Source organism: Carassius gibelio, chromosome B3, assembly GCF_023724105.1.
Source record: "Carassius gibelio isolate Cgi1373 ecotype wild population from Czech Republic chromosome B3, carGib1.2-hapl.c, whole genome shotgun sequence".
Taxonomy (NCBI): Eukaryota; Metazoa; Chordata; class Actinopteri; order Cypriniformes; family Cyprinidae; genus Carassius; species Carassius gibelio.
Genome location: NC_068398.1, coordinates 48,061,493 through 48,088,051, shown reverse-complemented (window position 1 = coordinate 48,088,051; position 26,559 = coordinate 48,061,493). Strand labels below are relative to the sequence as shown.

Below are 26,559 nucleotides of genomic sequence, written 5' to 3'. Positions count from 1 at the left end.
AACCAGTAAATGTCTTTTTATTTTTTTAAAGTGCAGCTTCTAAACACTTCAAAAAAATGTACACATAGAAGACCAGTCATTCTGAGGCATATTTCCTCAGAATGACTGGTCTCATGACCATAGTTTCATGACTATACAACACTATATGGATGATAGAAAATTAAAAAACTATCATACATCTGATGTCACTCAGTTCCACTGTCACTGTGGGTAATGTGTGTGTGTGTGTGTGTTAAGTGAATTAGGTGTGAATCTATCAGGGTGCATTTAGTCTCCAGCGCCAACATTTTACAGAACTGCCACTTTCCTGGAGTCTCCAGAATTACTCGGTGTCAGGCTCTGAGAGACTTAAGATTCCAAAAAATGATTTAATTAGAATACCATGAAGTATTGTGAAATACTATATATTGAGACTTTATATATAGGCTTAATGAACAGATTAGAGTGACTCGTGAAGGACCAGCACCACCTCCTCTTGTCCGATGGTTTGAGGAATATATCTTCCAGAATCTGGGATTAAGATTTAGGAGCTCATTTTTATTCCACCTCCTTTCCTGAAAGTCTGTCTTGCAGAATTGACTAAAAATTAATCTTCACATTAATTCCTAATTATTTTGTAATTCTTTTTGTCAGTTCTTCTTGACCTGTTTTTTTCTTCTTCTTTTCTGACCTCATGACCCAGTCAGCATTTTTTGTACAATGGTCAAGTCTTAACTTATCCATTTCTGTATTGCATTTGTGTTTGATATTTCTCATGGGTATTTCATAATTTTCGACTTTACAGTTTGAGTTAAAACTCTATTTTAGCGCATTTCATCTGTAAAAGAAAACAAGCCTAATAATTCTACACATATGAATATAAGGAGTTTTTCTCTTCCAGCTTTCCTGGACTATTGTATAGCACTCATAAATGATTAAATAAAAAATAATGGTAGTTATTAAGATTTATATGGTTTGGAATTGGTAAAATGTACTTGGAAAAAAATCACAATAAAACTATTTTTTTCATGTTTAAGTTTGGAATATTAACTGACATGAATGAATGCTATATAAATATTGTTCGTGTTAACATAATGTTTATAAATGAAATCTTATTGTACAGTGTTACTAAAGTTATATATATATATTGTTCTGTGAATGTGATTTTAAAGTCTAGATGATTCGGATTAACCCTTTAACTGCCGTATCCTTTAAAACCTCACTGCCAGAGGGATATTGTGAATGCATTTGCCCGCTGGGCACAGTTTACCTGATGCCACGGGGGGGTTATGGCATTGGTGGCTTGAGCCCGCCATCGCTGCTTGCAGCTATATTTATTATTATTATTATTATTATTATTATTTTTTTCCAACGTCTCGGGGGCTTTTGGGGCCCTTAACGTGCTTAAAAAGTCTTGAAAATTGGCACACAGATTGGAACCTGCGGCCATTAGGGCCGGGCAGAGACTGATACACGGGCGTGGCACAGGGGCTCTACAGCGCCCCCTGGAATATGGAGGGCCATATATCATACACTCTTGCTCGTAGACGTATGAAACTCGGTACACATATAAATCTCATCAATCCAAACAACTTTTGTATTGCATATCATAGGCTCCGCCCAACAGGAAGTTGGCTATTTAGGTTTTAGTATTCAAATTTTTCGTCAAAGTTGTGGGTGCTTTTGGGGTCCTTAACATACTCAAAAACTCTTGAAAATTTGCGCACACTTTGGAATCTGTGGCCTTTAGGAGCCTGCAGAGGCTGGGACCCGGGCGTGGCACAGGGGCTCTACGGCGCCCCCTGGAACACAGTCAGAAATGTTGATGTATAGCTCACACATACTTGCACATATTCATAAGAAACTCAGTACACATATAGATCTCATTGTGCCGAAAAACTTGCGTATTGCATGTCATAGGCTCCACCCAACAGGAAGTCAGCTATTTAGAGTTATGTAAAAAGCGCATGCTCTGGAATTTGAAATACTTGTCATAGGTTTTTTTCTCGATTGCCGCCAAACTCGGTCAACATGATCTCAAGACACTGGGGATGAAAAATTGCCAGGGGATTTTTGATATCTCAAACGGTTTGCTCGTGGCGAGGCGTTGAAATTATGGCGAGAAATGAGAAACAGGAAGTGTCTAATATCGTCCACATACATTTCCTGATTTTAATCAAACTTCATCAGATTATTCGTTGTATGATGTCGATCGCATATATGTGACTATAAGGAGTCAAAGTTATAGCGCCACCAACTGGCAGAAGGAAGTGTGTCATTTTCAAAATGATTTGAATTCAGCATCTTATTATTACTCGATTTGCTTCAAACTTCATCAGAATAATGTTAAAACACAGCCGATATAAATCTGCAAGGGGGATATTGATATCTAAAAAATTGTTGGCGTGGCAACATGTCAAACTGGAATACTTCTCAGGTGATTTTGAGGCAAATAACATACTTAGAATTTCACAAAACTCTGAACACACATCAGTATTTCTGATAGGAACTTAAATTGTGAATGGATTTTGGATAGCTTGAATGGTTTTGCCGTGGTGATTTTTTTAAATGACCTTACAAAGGGAATCATTATTGTATTTTTAAATTGCAGCTTCCAAACACGTCAAATAATTTTTTCATACAGATGAAAAAGTCATTCTGAGGAAATATGCATAGTTTCACGACTTTACAACACTGTATGGATAACAGAAAATTAAAAAACTGTCAGACATCTCATCTCACGCTGTCCCTCTGTTTGAGTATATGTGCTTCAGACTTCCATTGTCTGAGAGAAATAGCACCCCTACAGGTTCAATTCCCGGACTTTTACTTTCACTTTTAAATCGGTTAAAAATACAAACAAATACTTAGATTTAATTCACACTGACAAGCTAAACCAACATATCTGATTATTACCGGTTCAGGGCTCATGGATAAATTATTTCTGGCCAGAGATACGTGAGAAATAGGAGAGATGAATCACCGCTGTGATCACGAGCGTCTGGAGTAAAGAGCTCAGAGAAAACGAATTTATTCCTGTTTTAAAGCTTTTAAAAATAAATTATTACAGCGATATCACACAATCAACCAATTAGAACACACCAAGAGCTAAATTAAGATGTTTTTGAACTGTTTGTGTGAAAATGAAATATTTGTGGCTGCCTATCTGAAATCACCGCCTCCGATCAGCGCGTACAGTGTCCAGCTCAAAACAAACGAATTTATTCTTGTTTAAGAGCTTTTTTAAATAAAATATTACCACAAATGCACACAATAAACCCATTGTAACACAACAAGAGCTAAATGCAGGTGTTTGTGACCTGTTTAAGTGTGCAAGACTATTTGAAAGCGCGACTGGCAGAATAACATATCTCTCGAGCTGCAGGATTCTGGCTTTCGTCGTACGAACGAACACATAACGGACAAGATTATTTCAAAACACATAATAGCTTGGCGACTTTAAACGAAAACAGCCACGTGAACATAAACTGGATCTACTGGATTTGAATATTAAAGTGACCACATTTACCACTTGCTTCTGTCTTCAATTTTAATCTATATAAAAGAGGAAACTCATTCGACTTGGCTGCTTTTTTAATGTGTGCGTATTTATTTATTTATCTTTTTATACATTTTGTATAATTTCATAGTTTGTGTATTACAATTATAAAAACAAAAATAAAATTAGCCACTCACATAGAAATAGCTTAGGCCTTAACCTTTTTCTGACAGTTTTAGGGATTTTTAAAAATCCTAAAAAAACCTTATTTGTGCTGCAAATAATAATTTTAAACTCATTTGATACTGACCTATGACATCCTGTGACATTATATTTATTTTAATTTACATAATCTCATGGATGTAACAGTAAATCTGTTCAGCTCACAGATCAATACTAAGCTGTAATGCAAGCAGAACTTTCACAAATGCTTATGAGTCATTTAAGGATTTGATAACACTGTAAAATAATGTCTAATTTGTTAACATTAGCAAATTCATTGATAACACTTTATAATAACTGCACTCATTATTAAATAGTCAGTTCATGCTTTATAAAGCCTTGTCCCAATATTAATAGTCAGTAGTAAGCAGTTTATAAATACAGCTATAAATAGCTTGTCCTTGGTTTATAAGCACATTTATTAAAAATGAGAGTAAAGGGTCAGTTATCTTCCTATGAAAAATAAAAGATAAAAATAAACAAACAACAACACAGATTGATACAGAACTCAGAAATTTTATTGTGGATTTATGATAAAGCCTGCAAATGAATTCATACTCCTACTCATACTACTCCATACTCCTTTTTCAACATTATGCCTATATACTGAGATGTTAAATTGTGAATGGGTTTAGGATAGCTTAAATGGTGTTGCCATAGAGATTTATTAAAGTAACATAAAAAAATACAATAGTTATTTTACTATATCTTTACAATTTTTCATTCTAAATCTTCATAATTGTTTATATAAGTAGAAGTCCTCATTTGAAGGAAGCACAGTAAGTTTCATAGCTTTATCACTTTCAAGAGCCAGCATAAAATTTAAACTATCATAACTTATAAATCAAGCTTGCAATTCTTAGTACCTATAATGGCCACTAGAGGGAGCTATAGGATTACTTTTAAATAATTATTGTAGAAACGAGTATGATTTAAATCATTTATAGAAATCTTTCAAAAAAAATGAATTGTATATATTTTACTGATAAAATGACCCTCACTTAATTAGAATAACAAGCTGAAGTATTTTGAACTGTATATTAAGAATAATTCTTTATAGGCTTTATGGACAGATAACGTTTTGAGTGACTCTTGAAGGTTCAGCACCACATCTTCTTTTACCACTGTTTAAAGAATTAATCTTACAGAATAGGTGTGAATGAATTTTGGATAGCTTGAATGGTTTTGCCGTGATGATTTTTTGAAATAATAGTAAAAAAGGAACCAGTAAATGTCTTTTTATTTTTTTAAAGTGCAGCTTCTAAACACTTAAAAAAAAAAAATGTACACATAGAAGACCAGTCATTCTGAGGCAGACCTGAGACTACCTGCAGTGTTTCGACACAGCGCCACCTAGTGGTCAGGAGATATGAAAAATGCATATTTTGGCTTATAACTTCTGAATGGTTTGGCCAAAAATTACAAAACTGGTCTCTGTAGATTCAGTGCGTCATGTCGAGTCGATTGATATCCAATTTTCCCGTGTCGGCCATTTTAGGCGTCGGCCATTTTGAATTATGTTTCAAAATGCTGTATTTTTTGAACGCATCATCGTATCGTTTCGCAAATAATTACAAAAATATTCGGCTCCATGCCCTGAAGATACTCAAAAAGTTTGGTGGCAGCGCCACCTTGTGGCCAATAGTTATAATGAAATATCACATAAATGCTAATAACTTTTGAATAAATTAGACTATTAAAATTAAAATGGCCTCCCTATATTCTGTGGGTAAAGCCGAGAGCATTGATACCAATTATGCGAATATTGGCCATACTTCCTGTCCGCCATTTTGATTAATGTTGAAAACCTACTTTTTCAAACTCCTCCTAGACCGTTAGTCCGATTTTCACCAAATTTGACGTGTATCATCTTCAGACCATGCTGGCAAAAAGTTATGGATTTCGTGTCGATATATGAAACGGTTCTCATTAAGCGCATCAACGAATTTGTTGGAAGGGTGCCAAAATGCATTTGAGGCTGTATCTCTGCAACGCTTTGACATATTTACACCAAACTTTGTACGTGTCATCGCTACCTCACACTGACCATGCCACATAAATTTGGTAACAGCGCCACCTATTGGTCAAGAGTAATAAACCATTCATTACCCATGAATAATTACACTTATAAAAATGCTAATAACTTTTTAATGCATTAGCCTATTGCAACGAAACTGGTCTCAAAATATTCCCTGGTTTATGCCGAAAACATAGATACCAAATATGCCAGATTAAGCTGAACTTCCGGTCCGCCATTTTGATTTATGTTGAAAACCTACTTTTTGAACTCCTCATCAGCCGTTAGTCAAATTTTCACCAAAATTTAATCAGATGATCTTCAGACTGTGCTGACAAAAAGTTATGAATTTTGTGTCGATAGACAAAACCGTTTTTGCATACCACAGCGACGAACTTGAGGCACAATGACAAAATGACACTTGAGGCTGTATCTCTGCAATGCTTTGGCATATTGACACCAAACTTTGTATGTGTCATTGAAAAGTCACACAGAGTACACCAAATTGACTTGATAACAGCACCACCTATTGGTCAATTTTGATAAGCCAGTAAATCATGCTACTAGAGGTTGTATTTATGATTTTTTTAGCCATTTCAATTACAATAGTCCTAAAATTGCTGTTATTGCTCATTAATGCATTTGGTGTGATGCTCCATGCCATGCTTAGCTCCTACATTTGCCGTTGGAGTGCTTGGCCCCGTAATTGCTGCTTGCAGCTATATTTCTTATTATTTTTTTTTTTTTTTAACCTTCCGGGGGTTTTTGGGGGCCTTAACATACTCAAAAACTCTTGAAAATTGGCATACACATTGGAACCTGCGGCCATCAGGTCGCCGCAGAGACTGGAACCCGGGCGTGGCAGAGGGGCTCTACAGCGCCCCCTGGAACACCGTCAGTAAATCCTGAACCATAGCTCACACATACTTGCATGTATTTATATGAAACTCAGTACACTTATAGATCTCATTGAGCCGAACAACTTTCATGCTCTATGTCATAGGCTCGGCCCAACAGGAAGTCAGCTATTCAGGGCTGTTTAAAAAAAGCATGCTCTGGAATTTGAAATACTCCTCTGAGGTTTTCCACCCGTTCGCCACAAAACTTGGTGAACATGATCTCAAGACATTGAGGATGAAAAATTGCGAGGGGATTTTTGATATCTCGAACGGTTCGCCCGTGGTGAGGCGTTGAATTTAGAGCACAAAATTTGAAACAGGAAGTGCTTAATAAAATCCACATACATTTCCTGAGTTTCATCAAACTTCATCGGTTTGTTCATTGTAATATGTTGCTCGCATATATGTAACTATAAGGTGTGAAAGTTACAGCGCCACCAACTGGCAGCCGGAAGTGTGTCATTTTCAAAATTCTTTTAATTCAGCGTCTTATTTTTACTCTATTTGCTTCAAACTTCATCAGAATAATGACAAAACACAGCTGATGTAAATCTGTTGTGGGTATACCGATATCTAACATAGTGTTGCCATGGCAACGTGTCAAACTTGTATATTCTGTTATGGTGATTTTGAGGCAGACAACAAGCTCATATTTACATTAAACTCAGAACACATATCAGTATTAATGATATCTAGACAATGGCATAAGCTTTTAAAAGGACGTGATGTAGGCACTCTACAGCGCCACCTTTTGTCAAAAGTGGGGGGGTTAGTTTTAGCTACAGACACCAAACTTGGTACATAAATTGTTCTTTTCAAGACGGACAATTTTCTAATTCACAGTCATAAGCTACGACCAACAGGAAGTCAGCTATTTTGATTTGAATATGTATTTTTGGGCAAATTCGACTGTGAATTAATGCATACTCCTCACAGGGGAAATGAATTATACACACCAAACTTTGTCTACATGTTGAAAAAACATTGAGGAACTTAAATTGCGAATGGATTTTGGATAGCTTGAAAGGTTTTGCCGTGGTGATTTTTTGAAATAACAGTAAAAAGGGAAACATTAATTGTCTAGTATTTTTAAATTGCAGCTTCCAAACATTTCAAATCCATTTTTCATTTAGAGAACATGCGATTCTGAGGAAATATGCATAGTTTCATGACTTTACAACACTGTAAGATTAAAATAAAATTATAAAACTGTCAGACATCTGATCTCACTCTCTGGCATTCTCTCTGTGTGAGGTAAAGGAGGGGGAGGGGTGCTTGAGGGCCTGCCTGACAGAGAGAGAGAGAGAGAGAAAGAGAGAGAGAGAGAGTTAACATCTCTTTAATCATCAGAAAAAAACTGTAATTGTGTGTTGTTGATTTTTTTCATCATTACAGCTTAAGAAATCTCTCTATCATTTTCTATCATTTTTAGGGACGAAAAAAACCTAGTACAATTTGTAGGGCTCATACAAAATTATTTTATATAATTAGGTTAAGAATTATGTAAATTGCAAAATAAAAAACGATTTAAAAAATACATACACGATGACTTGTATATATTTTTTTGTTCTGATAATAATTTTAAACTTATTTGATACTGACCTATGACAGACATTCTGTGACATGACATGACATCACCTGAATTTACACAATCTTGCTGATTTAACAGTAAAACAGTTCAGCTCACAGATAAAGACTAAGCTGTAATGCAGGCAAACATATTTTACAAATGCTTATAGATCAATAAAATCGTTAAAAATGCTTTTTCACAAAGTGCATAATAATAAGGCACGTTGATATTCTGATGACATTTTTTTCCAAGCACATTTTACCAATTTAAATCACATCAATCTCAATAAATTCTATAGATTTGGTATTTCATGATTTATGAGTGATATATATAATTGTCCTCGAAGGCTGGAAGTGTAAAGCTCATATTCAGGAGTGCTGAATATTTAGGCATGTCTTCTTGTCATGCATTGGTCAGAGCTCATTGTAGCGATGCTTCAGGTGTTGAAATATATTTTTTATACATTATACAGGTTCACTGTTTGCAGAGTGTATACAGTATGTGTATGTGGTGCAGACGCAGAAGCGAGAGCATGTTATTGTAACGCAAAAAAACATTAAAATAATGCGCGAGCATGAATCCCTCCACTTTAATGCACATTTCCTTTACTTTGTCACAAAACGCGTCCTCTGATACATGCTGCTTTTGCTCGGAGAGCGTGCGCGCACTTAAAACCCGTTTCCTCTGCTCAAACTGTGTCCTGTGCACTCACAACACTCTCTATGCTCATGTGCTAGATATTCATTATTTTCACACCTTTCTACTTCTAACCTTTTCTGTTCACATCTTTTACCATGTGCAGTGTGAATGCTCTGAACCATTAACATGGGCTCTGAAAAAAATATGCATTACAGATAGAACTTGTGAACCTGGCCTTGCATAGGCATATGCACAGTCTGTCCTGTTCTCTGCTACATTTAGGAACGCTTCATTCAGACTGGTTCAGATAGCAACACCAAACGTGCAGTGTGTAATACCTATCATGGCCACCACCAGATGGAGCTATAGGATTACTTTTAATTAATTGTTTTAGAAATGTGTATACAGCATTTAAATCATTTATAAAAATCTTTCAAAGTAAAATAATATGTATTTTAAAAAGCTAATGAATTTTACTGGTAATATAGTTTTATATAATAATTTCAGAAATGTTTATAGATCAATAAAAGTATTTTTAAAAATGGTTATAGATCATGAAAAGTGTTTTGCAACAATTTATAATAATCTCTCTGGTTTACATTAGTTAATGCATTAACTAACATGAACTAACAATGAACAATCTATTTTTCAGATAATTTATAAATCTTTTTTATGTTAGTTATTCCTATCATTAAAAATATTATTGTTTATGTTATTTCACAGTACATAAACTAATCTTAAAATAAAAATGTAATTAAAAAAAATATTATTAATAATGTATTAAAATATTTTAACTAAGCTTTAATTAACATTTATATAAACACTTATATTGAAAGAGACTGAAATGGAAGTAATTTTTACTTTTAAAAAACGCTTGTAAGACACAGTTAACAAATGCAGTGAGCAGATGAAAGGACAGAACAAAAAAGATATATAGTGCCCTCTATTGGCAACAGGAAGTGTCTTATTTTACGTTGCGACAAACTACTCCTAGAACTTTTTTTACATTAATATCTTTTTTGTGGTCAGTCTATCTTGAGTTTTTGTTAAAGGTCGTGTCCATGGCGCCATGACAAAATTGATGTCTCGCCATAGGAAGAGAAGTTGTTGTAACTCAGGCATAAAATATTCAATCTTCCCCAAACTTCAAATGTTCGATAAGAGTCTTGGCCTGAATACATCTGAAGGAAAATATTCCATTATAATGATAGCACCACCTGCTGGCAAAAGGAAGATTGGCACATATAAATTACTTTGACATATTCCACTTATATTTACGACTTTAAATGCATATTTCTCGCCGTTCGCCTTTTTTACTAAAGCCGCTTGCTGGCGGTGAGCCCAGGTGCGAGGGCCCGATCATCGCTGCTTGCAGCTTTAATTAGGGCTCAAGCCCAAAGGGCGAGAGGCCTATTGTTTTCCTTAGGATTATTTTTTATTATTATTATTATTATTATTAGGGCTCAAGCCTGGAGGGCGAGAGCCCTATTGTTTTCCTTAGGATTATTAGGGCTCAAGCCCAAAGGGCGAGAGGCCTATTGTTTTCCTTAGGATTATTTTTTATTATTATTATTATTATTATTATTATTATTATTATTTTTTTCCAACGTCTCGGGGGCTTTTGGGGCCCTTAACGTGCTTAAAAAGTCTTGAAAATTGGCACACAGATTGGAACCTGCGGCCATTAGGGCCGGGCAGAGACTGATACACGGGCGTGGCACAGGGGCTCTACAGCGCCCCCTGGAATATGGAGGGCCATATATCATACATTCTTGCTCGTAGACGAATGAAACTCGGTACACATATAAATCTCATCAATCCAAACAACTTTTGTATTGCATATCATAGGCTCCGCCCAACAGGAAGTTGGCTATTTAGGGTTTAGTATTCAAATTTTTCGTCAAAGTTGTGGGGGCTTTTGGGGTCCTTAACATACTCAAAAACTCTTGAAAATTTGCGCACACTTTGGAATCTGTGGCCTTTAGGAGCCTGCAGAGGCTGGGACCCGGGCGTGGCACAGGGGCTCTACGGCGCCCCCTGGAACACAGTCAGAAATGTTGATGTATAGCTCACACATACTTGCACATTTTCATATGAAACTCAGTACACATATAGATCTCATCGTGCCGAACAACTTTCGTATTGCATGTCATAGGCTCCGCCCATCAGGAAGTCAGCTATTTAGAGTTATGTAAAAAGTGCATGCTCTGGAATTTGAAATACTTGTCATAGGTTTTTTTCTCGATTGCCGCCAAACTTGGTCAACATGATCTCAAGACACTGGGGATGAAAAATTGCCAGGGAATTTTTGATATCTCGAACGGTTTGCTCGTGGCGAGGCGTTGAAATTATGGCGAGAAATGAGAAACAGGAAGTGTCTAATACCGTCCACATACATTTCCTGATTTTAATCAAACTTCATCAGATTATTCGTTGTATGATGTCGATCGCATATATGTGACTATTAGGAGTCAAAGTTATAGCGCCACCAACTGGCAGAAGGAAGTGTGTCATTTTCAAAATGATTTGAATTCAGCATCTTATTATTACTCGATTTGCTTCAAACTTCATCAGAATAATGTTAAAACACAGCCGATATAAATCTGCAAGGGGGATATTGATATCTAAAAAATTGTTGGCGTGGCAACATGTCAAACTGGAATACTTCTCAGGTGATTTTGAGGCAAATAACATACTTAGAATTTCACAAAACTCTGAACACACATCAGTATTTCTGATAGGAACTTAAATTGTGAATGGATTTTGGATAGCTTGAATGGTTTTGCCGTGGTGATTTTTTTAAATGACCTTACAAAGGGAATCATTATTGTATTTTTAAATTGCAGCTTCCAAACACGTCAAAGAATTTTTTCATACAGATGAAAAAGTCATTCTGAGGAAATATGCATAGTTTAACGACTTTACAACACTGTATGGATAACAGAAAATTAAAAAACTGTCAGACATCTCATCTCACTCTGTCCCTCTGTTTGAGTATATGTGCTTAGACTTCCATTGTCTGAGAGAAATTGCGCCCCTACAGGTTCAATTCCCGAACTTTTACTTTCACTTTTAAATCGGTTAAAAATACAAATAAATACTTAGATTTAATTCACACTGACAAGCTAAACCAACATATCTGATTATTACCGGTTCAGGGCTCATGGATAAATTATTTCTGGCCAGAGATACGTGAGAAATAGGAGAGATGAATCACCGCTGTGACCACGAGCGTCTGGAGTAAAGAGCTCAGAAAAAACGAATTTATTCCTGTTTTAAAGCTTTTAAAAATAAATTATTACAGCGATATCACACAATCAACCAATTAGAACACACCAAGAGCTAAATTCAGATGTTTTTGAACTGTTTGTGTGAAAATGAAATATTTGTGGCTGCCTATCTGAAATCACGCCTCCGATCAGCGCGTACAGTGTCGAGCTCAAAACAAACGAATTTATTCTTGTTTAAGAGCTTTTTTAAATAAAATATTACCACAAATGCACACAATAAACCCATTGTAACACTACAAGAGCTAAATGCAGGTGTTTGTGACCTGTTTAAGTGTGCAAGACTATTTGAAAGCGCGACTGGCAGAATAACATATCTCTCGAGCTGCAGGTTTCTGTCTTTCGTCGTACGAACGAACACATAACGGACAAGATTATTTCAAAATACATAATAGCTTGGCGAATATAAACGAAAACAGCCACGTGAACATAAACTGGATCTACTGGATTTGAATATTAAAGTGACCACATTTACCACTTGCTTCTGTCTTCAATTTTAATCTATATAAAAAAGGAAACTCATTCGACTTGGCTGCTTTTTTAATGTGTGCGTATTTATTTATTTACCTTTTTATACATTTTGTATAATTTCATAGTTTGTGTATTACAATTATGAAAACAAAAATAAATTTAGCCACTCACATAGAAATAGCTTAGGCCTTAACCTTTTTCTGTCAGTTTTAGGGATTTTTAAAAATCCTAAAAAAAACTTATTTGTGCTGCAAATAATAATTTCAAACTCATTTGATACTGACCTATGACATCCTGTGACATTATATTTATTTGAATTTACATAATCTCATAGATGTAACAGTAAATCTGTTCAGCTCACAGATCAATACTAAGCTGTAATGCAAGCAGAACTTTCACAAATGCTTATGAGTCATTTAAGGATTTGATAACACTGTAAAATAATGTCTAATTTGTTAACATTAGCAAATTCATTGATAACACTTTATAATAACTGCACTCATTAGTAAATAGTCAGTTCATGCTTTATAAAGCCTTGTCCCAATATTAATAGTCAGTAGTAAGCAGTTTATAAATACAGCTATAAATAGCTTGTCCTTGGTTTATAAGCACATTTATTAAAAAGGAGAGTAAAGGGTCAGTTATCTTCCTATGAAAAATAAAAGATAAAAATAAACAAACAACAACACAGATTGATACAGAACTCAGAAATTTTATTGTGGATTTATGATAAAATCAGCCTGTAAATGAATTCATACTCCTCCTCATACTACTCCATACTCCTTTTTCAACATGATGCCAATATACTGAGATGTTAAATTGTGAATGGGTTTAGGATAGCTTAAATGGTGTTGCCATAGAGATTTATTAAAGTAACATAAAAAATACAATAGTTATTTTACTATATCTTTAAAATTTTTCATTCTAACTCTTCATAATTTTTTATATAAGTAGAAGTCCTCATTTGAAGGAAGCACAGTAAGTTTCATAGCTTTATCATTTTCAAGAGCCAGCATAAAATTAAAACTATCATAACTTATAAATCAAGCTTGCAATTCTTAGTACCTATAATGGCCACCAGAGGGAGCTATAGGATTACTTTTAAATAATTATTGGAGAAACGAGTATGATTTAAATAATTTATAGAAATCTTTCAAATAAAATAATATGTATTTTAGGAATTTTACTGATAAAATGACCCTCACTTAATTAGAATAACAAGCTGAAGTATTGTGAACTGTATATTAAGAATAATTCTTAATAGGCTTTATGGACAGATACGTTTTAAGTGACTCTTGAAGGTTCAGCACCACATCCTCTTTTACCACTGTTTAAAGAATTAATCTTACAGAACAGGTGTGAATGAATTTTGGATAGCTTGAATGGTTTTGTCGTGGTGATTTTTTGAAATAATAGTAAAAAAGGAACCAGTAAAAAAAAGTGCAGCTTCTAAACACTTCAAAAAAATGTACACATAGAAGACAAGTCATTCTGAGGAAATATGCATAGTTTCATGACTATACAACATTATATGGATGACAGAAAATTAAAAAACATACATCTGATGTCACTCTGTCCCTCTGTCACTGTGTGTGTGTGTTTGTGTGTGTTTTAAGTGAATTAGGTGTGAAACTATCAGTGAGCATTTAGTCTCCAGCGCCAACATTTTACAGAACTGCCACTTTCCTGGAGTCTCAGAATTACAATGTGTCAGGTTCTGAGAGATCTAAGATTCCAAAAAATTATTTAATTAGAATACCATGAAGTATTGTGAAATACTATATATTAAGACTTTATATATAGGCTTAATGAACAGATTAGAGTGACTCGTGAAGGACCAGCACCACCTTCTCTTGTCCGATGGTTTGAGGAATATATCTTCCAGAATCTGGGATTAAGATTTAGGAGCTCATTTTTATTCCACCTCCTTTCCTGAAAGTCTGTCTTGCAGAATTGACTAAAAATTAATCTTCACATTAATTCCTAATTCTTTTGCAATTCTTTTGTCAGTTCTTCTTGACCTGTTTTTCTCTTCCAGCTTTCCTGGACTATTGTATAGCACTCATAAATGATTAAATAAAAAATAATGGTAGTTATTAAGATTGATATGGTTTGGAATTGGTAAAATGTGCTTGGAAAAAAATCACAATAAAACAATGTTTTAATGTTTAAGTTTGGAATATTAACTGACATGAATGAATGCTATATAAATATTGTTCATGTTAACATAATGTTTATAAATGAAATCTTATTGTAAAGTGTTACTAAAGTTATATATATATATATATATTGTTCTGTGAATGTGATTTTAAAGTCTAGATGATTCGGATTAACCCTTTAACTGCCATATCAAGTTCAAGTTCTAGTTCAAGTTCAATTTATTTGTATAGCGCATTTACAACAGCCTCCTGGCTGACCAAAGTGCTTTAACATAAGAGCAAGAATATTACACATACATAAAAATAGACCAGACAAAAAATTTAAAACCACCCATTTCAAAATGTAGCATAACACAGTAGTCAGTACACTAAGGAAAATAAAAAAGTTTTTAGCAAAGATTTAAAAATAGACAAGGAAGGGGCCAGTCTGATCTCTAAAGGCAGGGTATTCCAGAGTCGTGGCCCAGCCACTGCAAATGCACGCTCCCCTCTACGCTCCCCTCTATCCTTTAAAACCTCACTGCCAGAGGGATATTGTGAATGCATGTGCCCGCTGGGCACAGTTTACCTGATGCCACCGGGGTGGTGATGGCATTGGTGGCTTGAGCCCGCCATCGCTGCTTGCAGCTATATTTTGTTATTATTATTATTTTTCTTCAAGGTTTCGGGGGCTTTAGGGGCCCTTAACATGCTTAAAAAGTCTTGAAAATTGGCACACACATTGGAACCTGCGGCCATTAGGGCCGGGCAGAGACTGATACACAGGCGTGGCACAGGGGCTCTACAGCGCCCCCTGGAATACTGAGGGCCATATATCATACATACTTGCACGTAGACACACGAAACTCGGTACACATGTAGATCTCATCAAACCAAACAACTTTTGTACTGCATGTCATAGGCTCCGCCCAACAGGAAGTTGGATATTTAGGGTTTAGTATTCATATTTTTCGTCAAAGTTGTGGGGGCTTTTGGGGTCCTTAACATACTCAAAAACTCTTGAAAATTTGCGCACACTTTGGAATCTGTGGCCTTTAGGAGCCTGCAGAGGCTGGGACCCGGGCGTGGCACAGGGGCTCTATGGCGCCCCCTGGAACACAGTCATAAATGTTGATGTATAGCTCACACATACTTGCTCGTATTAATATGAAACTCAGTACACATATAGATCTCATCGTGCTGAACAACTTTCGTACTGCATGTCATTCGGCTCCGCCCAACAGGAAGTCAGCTATTTAGAGTTATGTAAAAAGCGCATGCTCTGGAATTTGAAATACTTGTCATAGGTTTTTTTGCCGATTGCCACCAAATTCGGTCAACATGATCTCAAGACATTGGGGATGAAAAATTGCCAGGGGATTTTTGATATCTCGAACGGTTTGCTCGTGGCGAGGTGTTGAAATTATGGCGAGAAATGAGAAACAGGAAGTGTCTAATACCATCCACATACATTTCCTGATTTTAATCAAACTGCATCAGATTATTTGTTGTATGATGTCGATCGCATATATGTGACTATTAGGAGTCAAAGTTATAGCGCCACCAACTGGCAGAAGGAAGTGTGTCATTTTCAAAATGATTTGAATTCAGCATCTTATTATTACTCGATTTGCTTCAAACTTCATCAGAATAATGTTAAAACACAGCCGATATAAATCTGCTGGGGGGATATTGATATCTAAAAATATTGTTGCCGTGGCAACATGTTAAACTGGAATATTTCTCAGGTGATTTTGAGGCATACAACATGCTTAGAATTTCATTAAACTCAGAACACATATCAGTATTTATGATAACTAGACACTGGCAAAAGTTCATAAGAGGGCGTGGAAGAGGCACTCTATAGCGCCACCTTTTGTCAAAAGTGGCGGGGTTAGTTTTAGCTACAGACACCAAACTCGGTACAAAAATTTTTCTTATCAAGACGGACAACTTTCTAATTCACAGTCATCAGCTACGATCAACAGGAAGTCAGCTATTTTGATTTGAATGTGGATTTTTTTTTACATTTAGCTGTGAATTAATGCATACTGCTCAGAGGAGAGTAACACTATACACACCAAACTTTGTCTACATGATGCCAAAACATTTTAAACAACTTAAATTGCCAATGGATTTTGGATAGCTTAAACGGTTTTGTCGTGGTGATTTTTTTAAATGACAGTAAAAATGGAATTATTAATTTTCCTGCATTTTTAAATTCCAAACACTTCAAAACCTTTTTTCGTACAGAAAAAAAGTCATTCTGAGTAAATATGGATAGTTTCACGACTTTACAACACTGTATGGATAACAGAAAATTAAAAAACTGTCAGACATCTCATCTCACTCTGTCCCTCTGTTTGAATATATGTGCTTCAGACTTCCATTGTCTGAGAGAAATAGTGCCCCTACAGGTTCAATTCCCGGACTTTTACTTTCACTTTTAAATCGGTTAAAAATACAAATAAATACTTAGTTTTAATTCACACTGACAAGCTAAACCAACATATCTGATTATTACTGGTTCAGGGCTCATGGATAAATTATTTCTGGCCAGAGATACGTGAGAAATAGGAGAGATGAATCACCGCTGTGATCACGAGCGTCTGGAGTAAAGAGCTCAGAAAAAACGAATTTATTCCTGTTTTAAAGCTTTTAAAAATAAATTATTACAGCGATATCACACAATCAACCAATTAGAACACACCAAGAGCTAAATTCAGATGTTTTTGAACTGTTTGTGTGAAAATGAAATATTTGTGGCTGCCTATCTGAAATCAACGCCTCCGATCAGCGCGTACAGTGTCGAGCTCAAAACAAACGAATTTATTCTTGTTTAAGAGCTTTTTTAAATAAAATATTACCACAAATGCACACAATAAACCCATTGTAACACTACAAGAGCTAAATGCAGGTGTTTGTGACCCGTTTAAGTGTGCAAGACTATTTGAAAGCGCGACTGGCAGAATAACATATCTCTCGAGCTGCAGGATTCTGCCTTTCGTCGTACGAACGAACACATCACGGACAAGATTATTTCAAAATACATAATAGCTTGGCGACCATAAACGACAACAGCCACGTGAACATAAACTGTTGAGAAATATATCTGAAATGGATCTACTGGATTTTAATATTAAGTGACCGCATATACCAGCTGCTTCTGTCTTCAATTTTAATCTATATAAAAAATGAAATTCATTCATCTTGGCTGCTTTTTTAATGTGTGTACGTATTTATTTATTTATTATTTTGCTCTAACAATAATTAATCTATATTTAATTAAATCAATTACATTTTATTTTACATTTTATTTGTCAATTTCTGCATCTAAACGCCTAAAAACATAAAACATGCTCTATTATACTATTGTTAGCAATTTCTTTATCGTCCAATTTATCTGGTGTACACACTTTTATTTTCATAATAAACTTGTTTGTTAGATTATACACAGTTACAGTGGTCTATAATAAATATTAACAGGTTTTAGTCAAGCTGTTTAGAATGATTGCAGTAGGCTAATTTTTTTAAATGTAAATCCAAAAAAAATAATAATAAATAAATAAATAAAAAACATTGGAAAACAATAACTGTTGTACTTTTTTATACATTTTGTATAATTTCATAGTTTATGCATTATAGTTATAAAAACAAATAAATTTAGCCACTCACATAGAAATCTTAGGCCTTATCCTTTTCTGACAGTTTTAGGGATTTTTAAAAATCCGAAAAAAACTTATTTGTGCTGCAAATAATAATTTCAAACTCAAAAAGTAAATAGTCAGTTCATGCTTTATAAAGCCTTGTCCCAATATTAATAGTCAGTAGTAAGCAGTTTATAAATACAGCTATAAATAGCTTGTTTTTGGTTTATAAGCACATTTATTAAAAAGGAGAGTAAAGGGTCAGTTATCTTCCTATGAAAAATAAAAAAATAAAAATAAACAAACAACAACACAGATTGATACAGAGCTCAGAAATTCTATTGTGGATTTATGATAAAATCAGCCTGTAAATTAATTCATACTCCTCCAAGAAGACACAAGTAGTTCACACCAAACTTTTTTTTAACATGAAGCCAATATACTGAAAATGTTAAATTGCGAATGGGTTTAGGATACCTTAAATGGTGTGGCCATAGCGATTTATTAAAGTAACATAAAAAAATACAATAGTTATTTTACTATATCTTTAAATTTTTTCATTCCAAACTCTTCATAATTTTTTATATAGGTAGAAGTCATCATTTGAAGGAAGCACAGTAAGTTTCATAGCTTTATCATTTTCAAGAGCCAGCATAAAATTAAAACTATCATAACTTATAAATGAAGCTTGCAATTCTTAGTACCAATAATGGCCACCAGATGGAGCTATAGGATTACTTTTAAATAATTATTGTTGAAACAAGTATGATTTAAATCATTTATAGAAATCTTTCAAAGAAAAATAATATGAATTTTATGTATTTTACTGATAAAATGACCCTGACTTAATTAGAATAACAAGCTGAAGTATTGTGAACTGTATATTAAGAATAATTCTTTATAGGCTTTATGGATAGACATGTTTTGAGTGACTCTTGAAGGATCAGCACCACATCCTCTTTTACCACTGTTTAAAGAATTTATCTTACAGAACAGGTGCAAATGAATTTTGGATAGCTTGAATGGTTTTGTCGTGGTGATTTTTTGAAATAACAGTAAAAAAGTAACCAGTAAATGTCTTATATTTTTTGCAGCTTCTAAACACTTCAAAAAAATGTACACATAGAAGACAAGTCATTCTGAGGAAATATGCATAGTTTCATGACTATACAACACTATATGGATGATAGAAAATTAAAAAACTATCATACATCTGATGTCACTCTGTCCCTCTGTCACTGTGGGTAGTGTGTCTGTGTGTGTGTGTGTGTTTGTGTGTGTGTTAAGTGAATTAGGTGTGAAACTATCAGGGTGCATTTAGTCTCCAGCGCCAACATTTTACAGAACTGCCACTTACCTGGAGTCTCAGAATTACTCGGTGTCAGGTTCTGAGAGATCTAAGATTCCAAAAAAGTATTTAATTAGAATACCATGAAGTATTGTGAAATACTATATATTAAGTCTTTATATATAGGCTTTATGAACAGATTAGAGTGACTCGTGAAGGACCAGCACCACCTCCTCTTGTCCGATGGTTTGAGGAATATATCTTCCAGAATCCAGGATTAAGATTTAGGAGCTCATTTTTATTCCACCTCCTTTCCTGAAAGTCTGTCTTGCAGAATTGACTAAAAATGTATCTTCACATTAATTCCTTATTATTTTGCAATTCTTTTTGTCAGTTCTTCTTGACCTGTTTTTTTCTTCTTCTTTTCTGACCTCATGACCCAGTCAGCATTTTTTGTATAATGGTCAAGTCTTAACTTATCCATTTCTGTATTGCCTTTGTGTTTGATATTTCTCATGGGTATTTCATAATTTTCGACTTTACAGTTTGAGTTAAAACTCTTTTTTAGCGCATTTCATCTGTAAAAGAAAACATGCCTAATAATTCTGCACATATGAATATAAGGAGTTTTTCTCTTCCAGCTTTCCTGGACTATTGTATAGCACTCATAAATGATTAAATAAAAAATAATGGTAGTTATTAAGATTGATATGGTTTGGAATTGGTAAAATGTGCTTGGAAAAAAATCACAATAAAACAATGTTTTAATATTTAAGTTTGGAGTATTAACTGACATGAATGAATGCTATATAAATATTGTTCATGATAACATAATGTTCATAAATGGAATCTTATTGTAAAGTGTTACTAAAGTTATTATATATATATAATATATATATTGTTCTGTGAATGTGATTTTAAAGTCTAGATGATTCGGATTAACCCTTTAACTGCCATATCCTTTAAAACCTCACTGCCAGAGGGATATTGTGAATGCATGTGCCCGCTGGGCACAGTTTACCTGATGCCACCGGGGTGGCGATGGCATTGGTGGCTTGAGCCCGCCATCGCTGCTTGCAGCTATATTTAGGGCTCAAGCCCAAAGGGCGAGAGGCCTATTGTTTTCCTTAGGATTATTTTTTATTATTATTATTATTATTATTATTATTTTTTTTTCCAACGTCTCGGGGGCTTTTGGGGCCCTTAACGTGCTTAAAAAGTCTTGAAAATTGGCACACAGATTGGAACCTGCGGCCATTAGGGCCGGGCAGAGACTGATACACGGGCGTGGCACAGGGGCTCTACAGCGCCCCCTGGAATATGGAGGGCCATATATCATACATTCTTGCTCGTAGACGTATGAAACTCGGTACACATATAAATCTCATCAATCCAAACAACTTTTGTATTGCATATCATAGGCTCCGCCCAACAGGAAGTTGGCTATTTAGGGTTTAGTATTAAAATTTTTCGTCAAAGTTGTGGGGGCTTTGGGGGTCCTTAACATACTCAAAAACTCTTGAAAATTTGCGCACACTTTGGAATCTGTGGCCTTTAGGAGCCTGCAGAGGCTGGGACCCGGGCGTGGCACAGGGGCTCTATGGGGCCCCCTGGAACACAGTCATAAATGTTGATGTATAGCTCACACATACTTGCACATATTCATATGAAACTCAGTACACATATAGATCTCATCGTGCCGAACAACTTTCATATTGCATGTCATAGGCTCCACCCAACAGGAAGTCAGCTATTTAGAGTTATGTAAAAAGCGCATGCTCTGGAATTTGAAATACTTGTCATAGGTTTTTTTCTCGATTGCCGCCAAACTCGGTCAACATGATCTCAAGACACTGGGGATGAAAAATTGCCAGGGGATTTTTGATATCTCGAACGGTTTGCTCGTGGCGAGGCGTTGAAATTATGGCGAGAAATGAGAAACAGGAAGTGTCTAATACCATCCACATACAGTTCCTGATTTTAATCAAACTTCATCAGATTATTCGTTGTATGATGTCGATCGAATATATGTGACTATTAGGAGTCAAAGTTATAGCGACACCAACTGGCAGAAGGAAGTGTGTCATTTTCAAAATGATTTGAATTCAGCATCTTATTATTACTCGATTTGCTTCAAACTTCGTCAGAATAATGTTAAAACACAGCCGATATAAATCTGCAAGGGGGATATTGATATCTAAAAAATTGTTGGCGTGGCAACATGTCAAACTGGAATACTTCTCAGGTGATTTTGAGGCAAATACCATACTTAGAATTTCACAAAACTCTGAACACACATCAGTATTTCTGATAGGAACTTAAATTGTGAATGGATTTTGGATAGCTTGAATGGTTTTGCCGTGGTGATTTTTTGAAATTACCTTACAAAGGGAATCATTATTGTATTTTTAAAATGCAGCTTCCAAACACGTCAAAGAATTTTTTCATACAGATGAAAAAGTCATTCTGAGGAAATATGCATAGTTTCAAGACTTTACAACACTGTATGGATAACAGAAAATTAAAAAACTCTCAGACATCTCATCTCACTCTGTCCCTCTGTTTGAGTATGTGTGCTTCAGACTTCCATTGTCTGAGAGAAATTGCGCCCCTACAGGTGCAATTACCGGACTTTTACTTTCACTTTTAAATCGGTTAAAAATACAAATAAATACTTAGATGTAATTCACACTGACAAGCTAAACCAACATATCTGATTATTACCGGTTCAGGGCTCATGGATAAATTATTTCTGGCCAGAGATACGTGAGAAATAGGAGAGATGAATCACCGCTGTGATCACGAGCGTCTGGAGTAAAGAGCTCAGAAAAAACTAATTTATTCCTGTTTTATAGCTTTTAAAAATAAATTATTACAGCGATATCACACAATCAACCAATTAGAACACACCAAGAGCTAAATTCAGATGTTTTTGAACTGTTTGTGTGAAAATGAAATATTTGTGGCTGCCTATCTGAAATCACGCCTCCGATCAGCGCTTACAGTGTCGAGCTCAAAACAAACGAATTTATTCTTGTTTAAGAGCTTTTTTAAATAAAACATTACCACAAATGCACACAATAAACCCATTGTAACACATCAAGAGGTAAATGCAGGTGTTTGTGACCCGTTTAAGTGCGCAAGACTATTTGAAAGCGCGACTGGCAGAATAACATATATCTCTCGAGCTGCAGGATTCTGGCTTTCGTCGTACGAACGAACACATAACGGACAAGATTATTTCAAAACACATAATAGCTTGGCTAATATAAACGAAAACAGCTGTGTGAACATAAACTGTTGAGAAATAAATCTGAAGTGGATCTACTGGATTTTAATATTAAGTGACCGCATATACCAGCTGCTTCTGTCTTCAATTTTAATCTATATAAAAAATGAAATTCATTCATCTTGGCTGCTTTTTTAATGTGTGTACGTATTTATTTATTTATTTATTATTTTGCTCTAACAAGAATTAATCTATATTTAATTAAATCAATTACATTTTATTTTACATTTGATTTGTCCATATCTGCATCTAAACGCCTAAAAACCTAAAACATGCTCTATTATACTATTGTTAGCAATTTCTTTATCGTCCAATTTATCTGGTGTACACACTTTTATTTTCATAATAAACTTGTTTGTTAGATTATACACAGTTACAGTGGTCTATAATAAATATTAACAGGTTTTATTCAAGCTGTTTAGAATGATTGCAGTAGGCTAATTTTTTTTAATGTAAATCCAAAAAAAAAAAAAAAAAAAAAAAAAAAAAAAAAAAAAAACATTGGAAAACAATGACTGTTGTACTTTTTTATACATTTTGTATAATTGCATAGTTTATGCATTATAGTTATAAAACAAATAAATGTAGCCACTCACATATAAATCTTAGGCCTTATCCTTTTCTGACAGTTTTAGGGATTTTTAAAAATCCTAAAAAACCCTAATTTGTGCTGCAAATAATAATTTCAAACTCAAAAAGTAAATAGTCAGTTCATGCTTTATAAAGCCTTGTCCCAATATTAATAGTCAGTAGTAAGCAGTTTATAAATACAGCTATAAATAGCTTGTTTTTGGTTTATAAGCACATTTATTAAAAAGGAGAGTAAAGGATCAGTTATCTTCCTATGAAAAATAAAAGATAAAAATAAACAAACAACAACACAGATTGATACAGAACAGAAAAATAAATTTTAATGTGGATTTATGATAAAATCAGCCTGTAAATGAATTCATACTCCTCCTCATACTACTCCATACTCCTTTTTCAACATGATGCCAATATACTGAGATGTTAAATTGTGAATGGGTTTAGGATAGCTTAAATGGTGTTGCCATAGAGATTTATTAATGTAACATAAAAAAATACAATAGTTATTTTACTATATCTTTAAAATTTTTCATTCTAACTCTTCATAATTTTTTATATAAGTAGAAGTCCTCATTTGAAGGAAGCACAGTAAGTTTCATAGCTTTTTCATTTTCAAGAGCCAGCCTAAAATTAAAACTATCATAACTTATAAATCAAGCTTGCAATTCTTAGTACCAATAATGGTCACCAGAGGGAGCTATAGGATTACTTTTAAATAATTATTGTAGAAACGAGTATGATTTAAATAATTTATAGAAATCTTTCAAATAAAATAATATGTATTTTAGGAATTTTACTGATAAAAATGACCCTCACTTAATTAGAATAACAAGCTGAAGTATTGTGAACTGTATATTAAGAATAATTCTTTATAGGCTTTATGGACAGATACGTTTTGAGTGACTCTTGAAGGATCAGCACCACATCCTCTTTTACCACTGTTTAAAGAACTAATCTTACAGAACAGGTGTGAATGAATTTTGGATAGCTTGAATGGTTTTGTCGTGGTGATTTTTTGAAATAATAGTAAAAAAGGAACCAGTAAATGTCTTTTTATTTTTTTTAAAGTGCAGCTTCTAAACACTTGAAAAAAATGTACACATAAAAGACAAGTCATTCTGAGGCATATTTCCTCAGAATGACTGGTCTCATGACAATAGTTTCATGACTATACAACACTATATGGATGATAGAAAATAAAAAAACTATCATACATCTAATGTCACTCAGTCCCACTGTCACTGTGGGTAGTGTGTGTGTGTGTGTGTGTTTGTGTGTGTGTTAAGTGAATTAGGTGTGAAACTATCAGGGAGCATTTAGACTCCAGCGCCAACATTTTACAGAACTGCCACTTTCCTGGAGTCTCCAGAATTACTCGGTGTCCGGCTCTGAGAGACTTAAGATCCCAAAAAATGATTTAATTAGAATACCATGAAGTATTGTGAAATACTATATATTAAAGCTTTATATATAGGCTTTATGAACAGATTAGAGTGACTCGTGAAGGACCAGCACCACCTCCTCTTGTTCGATGGTTTGAGGAGTATATCTTCCAGAATCCAGGATTAAGATTTAAGAGCTCATTTTTATTCCACCTCCTTTCCTGAAAGTCTGTCTTGCAGAATTGACTAAAAATTAATCTTCACATTATTTCCTAATTATTTTGCAATTCTTTTTGTCAGTTCTTCTTGACCTGTTTTTCTCTTCCAGCTTTCCTGGACTATTGTATAGCACTCATAAATGATTAAATAAAAAATAATGGTAGTTATTAAGATTGATATGGTTTGGAATTGGTAAAAAATGCTTGGAAAAAAATCACAATAAAACAATGTTTTAATGTTTAAGTTTGGAATATTAACTGACGTGAATGAATGCTATATAAACATTGTTCATGTTAACATAATGTTTATGAATGGAATCTTATTGTAAAGTGTTACTAAAGTTATATATATATATATTGTTCTGTGAATGTGATTTTAAAGTCTAGATGATTCGGATTAACCCTTTAACTGCCATATCCTTTAAAACCTCACTGCCAGAGGGATATTGTGAATGCATGTGCCCGCTGGGCACAGTTTACCTGATGCCACCGGGGTGGCGATGGCACTGGTGGCTTGAGCCCGCCATCGCTGCTTGCAGCTATATTTTTTTTTTAGGGCCCGAGCCAATGGGCGCAGGGCCCTATTGTTCCCCTAAGGATTATTCTTATTATTTTTTTTTTTTTTTTAACCTTCCGGGGGTTTTTGGGGGCCTTAACATACTCAAAAACTCTTGAAAATTGGCATACACATTGGAACCTGCGGCCATCAGGTCGCCGCAGAGACTGGAACCCGGGCGTGGCATAGGAGCTCTACAGCGCCCCCTGGAACACCGTCAGAAAATCCTGAACCATAGCTCACACATACTTGCATGTATTTATATGAAACTCAGTACACTTATAGATCTCATTGAGCCGAACAACTTTCACGCTCTATGTCATAGGCTCCGCCCAACAGGAAGTCAGCTATTCAGGGCTGTTTAAAAAAAGCATGCTCTGGAATTTGAAATACTCCTCTGAGGTTTTCCACCCGTTTGCCACAAAACTTGGTGAACATGATCTCAAGACATTGAGGATGAAAAATTGCGAGGGGATTTTTGATATCTCGAACGGTTCGCCCGTGGTGAGGCGTTGAAATTAGGGCACAAAATTTGAAACAGGAAGTGCCTAATAACATCCGCATACATTTCCTGAGTTTCATCAAACTTCATCGGTTTGTTCATTGTAATATGTTACTCGCATATATGTAACTATAAGGTGTCAAAGTTACAGCGCCACCAACTGGCAGCAGGAAGTGTGTCATTTTCAAAATTCTTTTAATTCAGCGTCTTATTTTTACTCGATTTGCTTCAAACTTCATCAGAATAATGACAAAATACAGCTGATGTAAATCTGTTGTGGGTATACTGATATCTAATATAGTGTTGCCATGGCAACGTGTCAAACTTGAATATTCTGTTATGGTGATTTTGAAGCAGACAACAAGCTC

General features: G+C 34.8%; 1 long non-coding RNA gene across 2 annotated transcripts; it reads right to left on the bottom strand.

Annotated features, from left to right (window-relative positions):
* Positions 1–25,316, bottom strand: LOC127952339 (uncharacterized). 2 transcript variants are annotated; one of them, XR_008152918.1, is made up of 2 exons: positions 25,227–25,316; positions 1–644 (listed from the first exon to the last, which is right to left on the bottom strand). It is a non-coding gene; the product is annotated as an uncharacterized LOC127952339 (long non-coding RNA). The 2 variants fall into 2 exon arrangements; XR_008152917.1 differs by lacking the exon at positions 25,227–25,316 and adding an exon at positions 14,605–14,899.
* Positions 25,317–26,559: the final 1,243 nt, after the last annotated feature.